Source organism: Triticum aestivum, chromosome 6B (assembly GCF_018294505.1).
Source record: "Triticum aestivum cultivar Chinese Spring chromosome 6B, IWGSC CS RefSeq v2.1, whole genome shotgun sequence".
Lineage (NCBI taxonomy): Eukaryota > Viridiplantae > Streptophyta > Magnoliopsida > Poales > Poaceae > Triticum > Triticum aestivum.
Genome location: NC_057810.1, coordinates 325,957,768 through 325,966,939, shown reverse-complemented (window position 1 = coordinate 325,966,939; position 9,172 = coordinate 325,957,768). Strand labels below are relative to the sequence as shown.

Sequence of the window (9,172 nt, the reverse complement as noted above, 5' to 3'; positions counted from 1 at the left end):
ATGAAAAAAAACATGGTTTAGTTGGTTTAGTTGTGGGCAAGCACCTATAACAACAAATTTAACCCCCTTAATAAAAAATGGTGCCTTGTTGTCTAAAATGAGATGTACATACACATTTTAATTTGATAGTACAAAGTCTCATTGTAGCCAAATTAAAGTACACATGTGCTCCTGAATGTCCAGAGAGAAATTTCCACGCAAAAATCATTTCTACACACCAATAAAACACGGCAGGTCATGACAACAGTAACCATACTATACTATATATACCATCAATTCAAGTTCTTGTGTGATTGATTAGCTGTACGAGCCCTGCTGGAACAAGACTATCCAAACTCCTCACCATGTAGGACAGAAAAAAGATGATGGAACATAAGGCCGGAAGGCCCGACAAGAGATGTAGGTCATCCTAAGCGGGATAGTAATTATAGGACAGCCGCTGGTATAATTCTGTATAAAGATGGAAACCAAAATCAAAATAATCTTTAGTGCTTTTGACCCCGAAGCATCTCAATATTTATGGAAAGAGATGGTGTTAAAGATGCAAATACAACATGTACTGCTAAAGAAGCCACACGTCTCTTCTGCCTTGTCTGTCATTCTAAAGGAAAACCAAACTTGCAGCGCCAAGCAATAGACTATAAGAAAATGAAAGGTACATTCTTTAGCCAGTTCTAGAACTGCACAAATATGATAAAACAATTAGTGGATGGTTTAGCTAAGCAGAACAACAAAGATAAATATTAATCTAGAACGATAACTCCAGAATGACTTCATATACGATACAATCTTGCATGACAATAGCTTTCAAAAATGTCTTATATTATTATGGGACGGAGGGAGTACCTTCTATCATTTTTATTTTCCTATGATCAAAAGTACGCACTCAAATGAAAGGAAATGAATCTCTAAATACTTATGTACTCCCTCCGTTCCTAAAATCTACACTCTAAAATATGTACTAAGCCACTGTCAGTACATGGGTATTCGTGGGATATTGGATGCCTTTTACTGATACGAAGTTATCAGAAAAATGAAAGGCATTTCAACTAACTTGCTTCCTCCCGCATTAGAGCAACCGATGATTTCCTGACCATCCAAATCACTCGTGGAGGGATGGGAAGATGATTCTGAAACCAACATTATACTTTACAGAATACGATATAAAGCCCTAACTGGGAGAAGGTTGTGAGATACCACACTTCTGTAACAACAATTCAATGTGTTCTGGAAAGAAAAAACTATCATCAGTGCACTCGGATAACTTATTGGCCTCTTTCTGCAGCATATAGGCGAAAGTGTTTATATTAAGTACTTGTGATCAGAGTCCAGAATTAGACACCTACTGTAACTTGAATGTACTTTTTATATATTATGAAACCATGCAACCTCACAGTTATTTAAAATTACCTGGTATTACGTTTGGGCGTTTGGCGAGAAATTACATGATATGTCAGCAAAATACAACCAAGCAAATGCATATTAGAGTATCTAATTTGCAAAGATGACATACTTAGAGATAAATTGCTCCCATGTAGCAATGGGCTACCACTATCGTGTTGACTCTGGCCTTGCCAAAGTAAATTGCACATGCAAGGGCAATGAAAGTGGGAATTATATACATAAAATGCTGAAGGTGTGGCTAAAAGTTGTACAGATAAAAGACAAGAAACATAGGAGCTAATTAAGAAGGAACCGGAGCATATTGACGAAGGTAAAATATTTCATCACATATAATTGGAGAAGTTGCCAAATCTAGTTATCCACACACATATGAAATGACGATGGTGATAAGTGCAGCAATAGTTTATTTTCACAAACTAAGAAATATAATGTACTTCAAAGTTTCTTGGGTAAATGCAGACACCATTTTTCTCTAGTAATTCAGTGATGACTGAAGCAAATGCAGTCACAGTTTGTTTGGGTAAATGCAGACACCATTTTTCTGTCATAACAGAATGTATGTCTATGTATAGACGTGAAAAAGGAGAAAGTAAAGGCCTCCCAATAATGAAGTAGCTGCCATGAGCTTCCTTTACCAAGCTCATACCATTGCATAGACAACATACTCAGCCTGCAAGTACAATAGCAAGGTTGCTAGCATGAACAACATAAAAAACTGAACAACAACTTGATAATCATCGTAACTCACTTGATTCATATTAAAAAAAATCTTTGATTTTTGCAAAAACAACTTGGCAAAATCAAAAATACCTCCAGTACGCTTTAAGCATTGTTGTTCCATGCCCTTAGGTCATCATATCCTCCCCCTTTCCCGTCTCAATCAGCAATGCCTCTCCCGGATCGCCCCAGAAAGGGGTTTTTGACCTTTGAAGTTGGCACAGCTTGTGGCATACGCATTCGCATCTGGTAAAGATATAAGAGATATAAGAGAGTAGTAAATAACCGTAGGTTTCCAAGGTCTGGTAATTTAAGTTGCAAATCTGCACCTGTAGATATCCCTCACTGTTTGGCATGCAAAACACCATGTAATGTAAAGGATGGCAGTGCCAAAATAACTAACATACATGCTCTTATATTATACTCTATAATGCTGAAAATGCAAGTAGATCAACAAAACTGCACTACAGCCACCCATAAAGGCATAAATGACACTGGAAATTATATGAGCATCTAGAAGCCTAGAACTACTGGTCATCAAAACTATAGAAGCGCGTTGGCAATATAGTTATAAAATAGATCTTCAAGGAAATCTTGCACATGTAGGTAGATATAACGCTAATCAAATGACCCGATTGGGTGAAGTTCACCTCGACATGCTGGCCTTGGATGTGCTCGCCGTTGATGGATGTGTGCGCAGCTCCCCAACCGCGCCCATGGGCCCGGCACCTGTCCAGCCAGCTCACCGGCGCTCGTCGTCACCCCGCATCCCCGCATAGGTTCTCCTTTTCCTAGTACAGATCCCATATGGAAGCTGCCCAATAGAGAGAGACGGCTTAGGGAAGGTACGACCAGAAGGAAATAGGGAGTCCGGGGGCGTGTCCTCATCTCCTCCCCGCTGCTCCTTGGCGAGCCTCCTCCCACGACGACGCAACCGGCAGCCCTTGCTCGACGACACGGGACCGGCCGGTAGGTCCTCCTGGCGGCTTGTTGACGGATAAACGGCATGCTCGCCGTCAGCTTCATGCCTGGAGGCTCGTCAACGGGCGTCCCCTTTGGCCTGGTTCATGGTGGTGGCAGCCCCTGACCTCTTGCGTGGCACTTAGACAGCAGTATGGAGCCACGAACGGCCGCTTCCTCCCAGCGACGTGGTCATACGACAGAGAGGAGGGAGGCAGAATAGCGGCGGGGGCTGAGGAGGGAGGAGGGAGGAGTGCGACGTTGTGGGCTTGGGAGCCTAGGGTTTGTGCGGCAGGGCTGGGGCCTGGGGACGCACGACGCGAGGACGTGGGGCGGGGCGCGCGGAGTGGATTGGGCAAATCCCCTCGCACATGGGTGCAGTTGACCCAGCCAATACAAGCGTGATACGAGCCCACTCGTCATTGGGCAACAAAAATGACTGTAAGGTGAAAAAGGATTTAACTTCGAGTGAAGATCCAACGGTGCAGCGAGCCAGAGGGGCAGATCGGATGGCCGACGAAGCCCCAATCGAGGGAGCTCCGTGGAGGCAAGTTGGCTAGCAGCCTTATGTGTACTAGTGGACCCGTTGCGCCAAATGACGCAAAGACCTGCTGATTCCATGTTAGCGATGAAAAGAAATTCATGGTTTAGTTGACCTGTTGATTCCATGTTAGCAATGAAAAGAAATTCATGGTTTAGTTGATTTTGTTACGGGCAAGCACATATGGCAACAAATTTAATCTCTCTTAGTCGAGGAAAACGGGAGCTTGCTATCTACAATAGATGTATATACACATTTAAATTTGGTAGCATAGAGTTCTGTTTGAAACAAAATCTATATAACAATTCTAATACCCTTTAGTATGATACAATCGGTATTGTGTTGTCTATAATGAGATGCATGTACACATTTTAATTTGATAGCATAAATGACTTGTCACGCCAAATGGCATGAAGGAAGCATTTAAACCAAGAACTAAAAGAGATTATGTTTCTCTTTTTTTAGCATACGACGTTGATGTATACTCTTTTGTGAAGTGTTGTGAATCAATAGAAATATTTTAAATCGTTTGCAAACTGATAAAATCGATAGTTAGAAACATTGAACTTTTCAAACCATGTTTTTAGCTTAATTTAGGAGAATATGATTTTGAATTAAGAGTTGCTTGCGAGAAAATACTTAGCAATGAGTCAGCAATTAGAAGATCCAACACACTCAAGTGACATAATAAAGCTTACTTAAAATAATGATAGCATTAAGCACGGTGCACAGTTCTTAGTAAGAGTGGTCAATTACATCGTATAATAATTTGGATCTAATAGAAGAGATAGAATACAATAACACAGACTAAAGTCGATAAGACTGATTTAACAAAAGCGTCTTTCCATATAAACAAAAGATGGTTGAAAAAAAATCATCTTGTTCATGAGCCCCTTTCTTCACTGGTCGCTGGCGCGGGTGTTATCCCATGCTTCCATGAAACAATGCTCTCCTTTGAACTTGTAACATATAAGAACAATAAAAAGACACATAGACATAAAACAACTGTTGTCTGATCAATAAAAAATGGATGATTTTTTTGTTAGGTACAGAGTAAACTTCAAAGTCATCTTACAGATTTAGTTGCAAGGTTGACCAAGCAAAGCGAATGATCCATTACTGCTGAAGGTACAGAATGGTGTTTGGATGACACCAGCTAATGTTTCATTCTGTGATATTTTCTACATTATTCAGCTCGCTTCAATACTTCATAGTGCTCCTTTCTTAAAAGCAATATATCTTTATTTCAACATTACCATAGAAAATATCCTACCAAAACATGCTCGGCACATATCAGAAACCACACATATATCTTTATTTGATCATGAAAAAGATGAAACACACATGAGCATGTAGTTATATAGATGTGAACATATCAAATACTCCCTCCGTCCGGAAATACTTGTCATCAAAATGGATAAAACGAGATGTATGTAGACGTATTTTAGTTCTAAATACATCCCTTTTTATCCATTTTGATGACCAGTATTTTGGGATGGAGGGAGTACTTGTTTTCATGAATATCTTGAAGTATCACAATCATATACTTTTTTTTGCTGGAAACCAGTACTATACTAAAAGGCTAATCTCCAATAAGTAAATAAATCATTTCTTTCTTATACATCGTATCAATATACAGAATCCCAACCTGCGGATAAAAATCCTCAGATATGTGCATTGCATTGATCTTTTTTGCTGTTATTATCCTAGTAGGAGGCCACTATCTCATATTTTCATGTTCGTTTATACTTCAAAGTAAAATACACGACATTATTGATCTTAATAAATATACATGTCAATAAGTAATTTGGTTGAAAGAAGCATAATCTAAATGGTTGTTGGGTTATTCCGCTGGATTAGTATAAATTTAGGTGATGACATACAGTCAAATATCATAAAATATGTACTGTCATATTCACATTTATATTTTGCTAATGCCCCCTAGAAAAAACAAGTTGGAACTCGCTAGTCTGAGTGGTGTTTATTCTTCCATAAACATCTTTACCTTTTACATGGTTGTCCATCTGTTTTAATTAAAACTGAACAACATTGCTTTCTCCTCGTCAGATTGAAGCTCGTCCATTCATTTTCGTCCAAGCTAAAGATAGCCTTCAAATAAGAAACAACAGACAACTATAGAATATGTTAGCGCCCAAATTAGTTAATCAAATTTTAAAAGATCAGCAACTACCAATGTGACACTAATTTACTGTCAAGCAGGTTACCTTCCATGAAAATGAATCTGGCCTTTAGTCGCTGGCCACATGGGGGTTGCTGGCCTCCTGGGGCACAACTTTTGTGATTCCTGTGCTTAAATAATGTCTGCAACCAGCAGCCATAGCCAAAAGGATCCACGACTCCTCTCCGCCTTTTTGGCCTATGCATGTCAAGCGTGGAGAAGAGTGAGAAGCAAGCGATATTAAATCCCGCTATCCATGAAGCAATATCAACATACACATCACAATGGCTAGGGATAATGAATAGAAAACTACATAAGCTAAAACAAATTGTAGAATTTCATATGAATACTGCAGGCATCGAACCGCAGTATTCAAGTCAAATCCAAAATGGGCAGCTGAATTTAAGTACAAAACAAGAAGTGGAAACAATGCCCGGGGTAGCTGCCCTGAACAAGGACCCCTCTACAATCCAGTAATAAATTCCTAATATATCGGCATGAAAGACCCCATCACAAGAACTCGTGACTACTGGGGAAGTGGGGAGTGATAAAGGAAATATAACTGCAAATAAATAGACCAAGTGGCCAGCACAGAATCCTGTTTCCATGAAGCTCTAAAAACACAAGAACTCGTGTCTGCTGGAAGTGTGATAAAGGAAATATATGTGAATATGTACATGTACGGTTGCCTCATTTCTGAAAACACAAATCCACCATAACTGAAAGCACACGAATGAAATGCAGATTTTCTCTTCTTTGAAGATGTTACATCACTCAGCATCTTCCTTTAGGAAAGGAAAACAATACAGAATCAATAGTTCAATCAAGATCTGTAACTAAACAAAGAAATAATATATATTTTTCATCACAAATCTCATTTAGCTTTGTCGTAATCTCTTATCTTCCTCATGTTTACATCAATCACAAATAATAGCATCAAAATGAGAGAACAAAGCTTAACACGAGGGAGAAAAAATCACCTTGATCTTCTTCAAGGCATCTACAACGCCGACGCTTAGGCCAGGCGCCAGGCTTCTTTTCCCGGCCGTTATGGCCAAATCCCGTTCGATCAGGGGATTTTGGTAATGCTTTCCTTCATCATCAGATCTGCACACGTCATGTATAGAAAATTAATGAGTGATTAAGGAAATAAGAGGCAAAGAGAGGAGCACCTTCGGCAAGATTCTTGAGGAAGTCCCCTTCCACACCTCAAGCTGCAGCCGATGCTATCATCCATGAGACGAAGAGGAGAGATGAGCCACTGCCACTGCGTAGCCGCATCTACCTCCGTGCTTGGTGGCAGTCGGTGGGGGACTGGGGGTGGAAGAGGAAGGCGAGGTCAAGGCGCACCGTCCCAGATCTCGGCCTTCCTTGCCATGGCCGATTTGGTTGCGCCGGCAGCCATGGGTTGGAGGACGACGTTGAGCGCAACCGTTCCTCACCATCGACCACCTCAGCTAGCTCATGGCGTCCAGGCGCTACTGTCGCTCCCATGCTCGCTGCCGGCGCCACCGCCATCTTACTACCGATGTGTGGTGGAGAGCCGGGAAGGTGGAGGGAGGCGGAAGAGAGAGGAGGAGAGGAGAGGGTGCGGCGGTGGAGGGGATTTTTTTCAGGCGCTGCTAGGTTTTGGCGGCTGCAGGAACACGTCGTGCGCGGCGCCGGAGGGCATTGGACGAAGAGGAGTCAACCAGGCTGCCAGGCCCCTCTCTCCAATGGTCGACCAGACACAATCCCTCACCCTAACTAAGAGGGTGCTTGATACGTTTTAGTCCCATGACTAAAAGTTATGGAACTAAAACTTGCTAACCTCGCATAAGAAGTACAACTGAAATTCTAGAATCCCTCGAAAAGCATGATAGAGAATCTGACGAGTTTTTTAAGAGGAAATGTACTAAAAAAAACAACGACCAAGGATAGTTGTTGGAAACCGCCAGAGGAAAATTATCTAAAGATAAATATAGACGGAGCCTTCACAAAGGACACAAAGAAGGGAGGATGGGGTTTCATTGTCAGAAACTCTAAAGGAGGAGTAGAAGCAGCAGGGGCAGGGAGATTGTCAAGACTCTCTGAGGCAATTCAAGCAGAAACAATTGCCCTGTTATATGCCGCGGAGAGAGCAAGTGAGTTGGGATGCAGAAATGTAATCTTCGAAACGGATGCATTGGTGCTGAAACAAGCTATTGACGGAGACGCCTACGATAATTCAGTTTTCGGTGCCCTGTTTCGAGAAGCAAAGTTTAAACTCTTGTACTATGTTCAGTCTGCTTTTATCAATTGGTGTCCCAGGTCATGTAATGTAGCTGCCCATAAGCTAGCGTCATTTGGCGCGAGTTTGGTTGAGCCAGATATATGTATGTGGTTGTCAGATGTACCAAACTTTGTAACTGAAGCGGTTGCCAGCGATTTTGTTGGCCCGTATGTGTAATGAAGTAAGTTTTCCTTTCAAAAAAAAACTTGCTAGCCTCGCCCATGCTTAGATCCAAATACTAAAAGGACTAAAATCAAGTTATTGAACATTTATTATCCTCCAAATCCTCCAATCCAGAACTCACATGTGTTTAAGGAGAGGAATTAAATGAGGAGAGAGAGGGCTAATACATATTTTAGTAGGTTTCATATGACTACAAAATTTTAGCCTCAAGACTAGTCCTAGCCTCTCTTTAGTCAGGGGTGCTTGGAACTTTAGCCTCTAAAAGAGACTATTTTTAGTCAGACTAAAAATAGTCCCTTGGATCCAAGCACCCTCTAAAACAACACACAGACACATGGGACCAGCAGAAAATGATCTCCACCAGCCATACACCTACACAGCAGAAGCGAACGTGCATGCCCATCTGCACGACACGATGGCACGACCAACCGCAGACGAGGCAGGCGACGCACGACGCGCGGCACGCGAGGAAAGGCTCACCCAACCGAAACTCACCCAGCCAATAACGACGCATACTGAACCCACCAGTCATCGAGCTTAAAAAACTACAGCATAGTAAAAAATGAACTAAGGATCTGACGGCCCTGGCAGCTCTGTTGACCAAATCCAGCAGATCGAACAGCCATCGAAGAACCAACTTGAGGGAGCTTCCTGCGAACAAGTTGTCCCGGAACCTTATATGTTTAAATGTGTGTGTGTGTTTGTGTATATATATATATGGTGAATCTATTATGATAACACCCTTATTCTTACAACACTTGTCTTATTCTAATAACAGTTTAGCACTGCTTCCACCCGGCGAAGCGAAACCCACCAGCGAACTGAACCGAGGTGCATAAAAAAAGAAAAACAAATCCACGCCCACCCACCCACCCACCCACGATCTCATCCACCCCGCAGAAACCCCACGCCAAACACCCTGAGCCGCCAGGGCCGG

At 41.8% G+C, this 9,172-nt stretch overlaps 2 long non-coding RNA genes across 5 annotated transcripts; both read right to left on the bottom strand.

Annotated features, from left to right (window-relative positions):
* Positions 1 to 778: 778 nt before the first annotated feature.
* On the bottom strand, positions 779 to 3,414 carry LOC123137083 (uncharacterized). Its single transcript, XR_006467730.1, has 3 exons — positions 2,772 to 3,414; positions 2,215 to 2,367; positions 779 to 2,074 (listed from the first exon to the last, which is right to left on the bottom strand). It is a non-coding gene; the product is annotated as an uncharacterized lncRNA (long non-coding RNA).
* Positions 3,415 to 4,302: 888 nt separating this feature from the next.
* Positions 4,303 to 7,529, bottom strand: LOC123137082 (uncharacterized). Of its 4 annotated transcripts, XR_006467729.1 has the most exons (5): positions 6,974 to 7,528; positions 6,782 to 6,908; positions 5,848 to 5,999; positions 4,698 to 5,755; positions 4,303 to 4,581 (listed from the first exon to the last, which is right to left on the bottom strand). It is a non-coding gene; the product is annotated as an uncharacterized lncRNA (long non-coding RNA). The 4 variants fall into 4 exon arrangements; XR_006467728.1 differs by having other exon boundaries at positions 4,303 to 5,731; positions 6,974 to 7,529; XR_006467726.1 differs by having other exon boundaries at positions 4,303 to 5,755.
* Between the last annotated feature and the right edge of the window lie 1,643 nt (positions 7,530 to 9,172).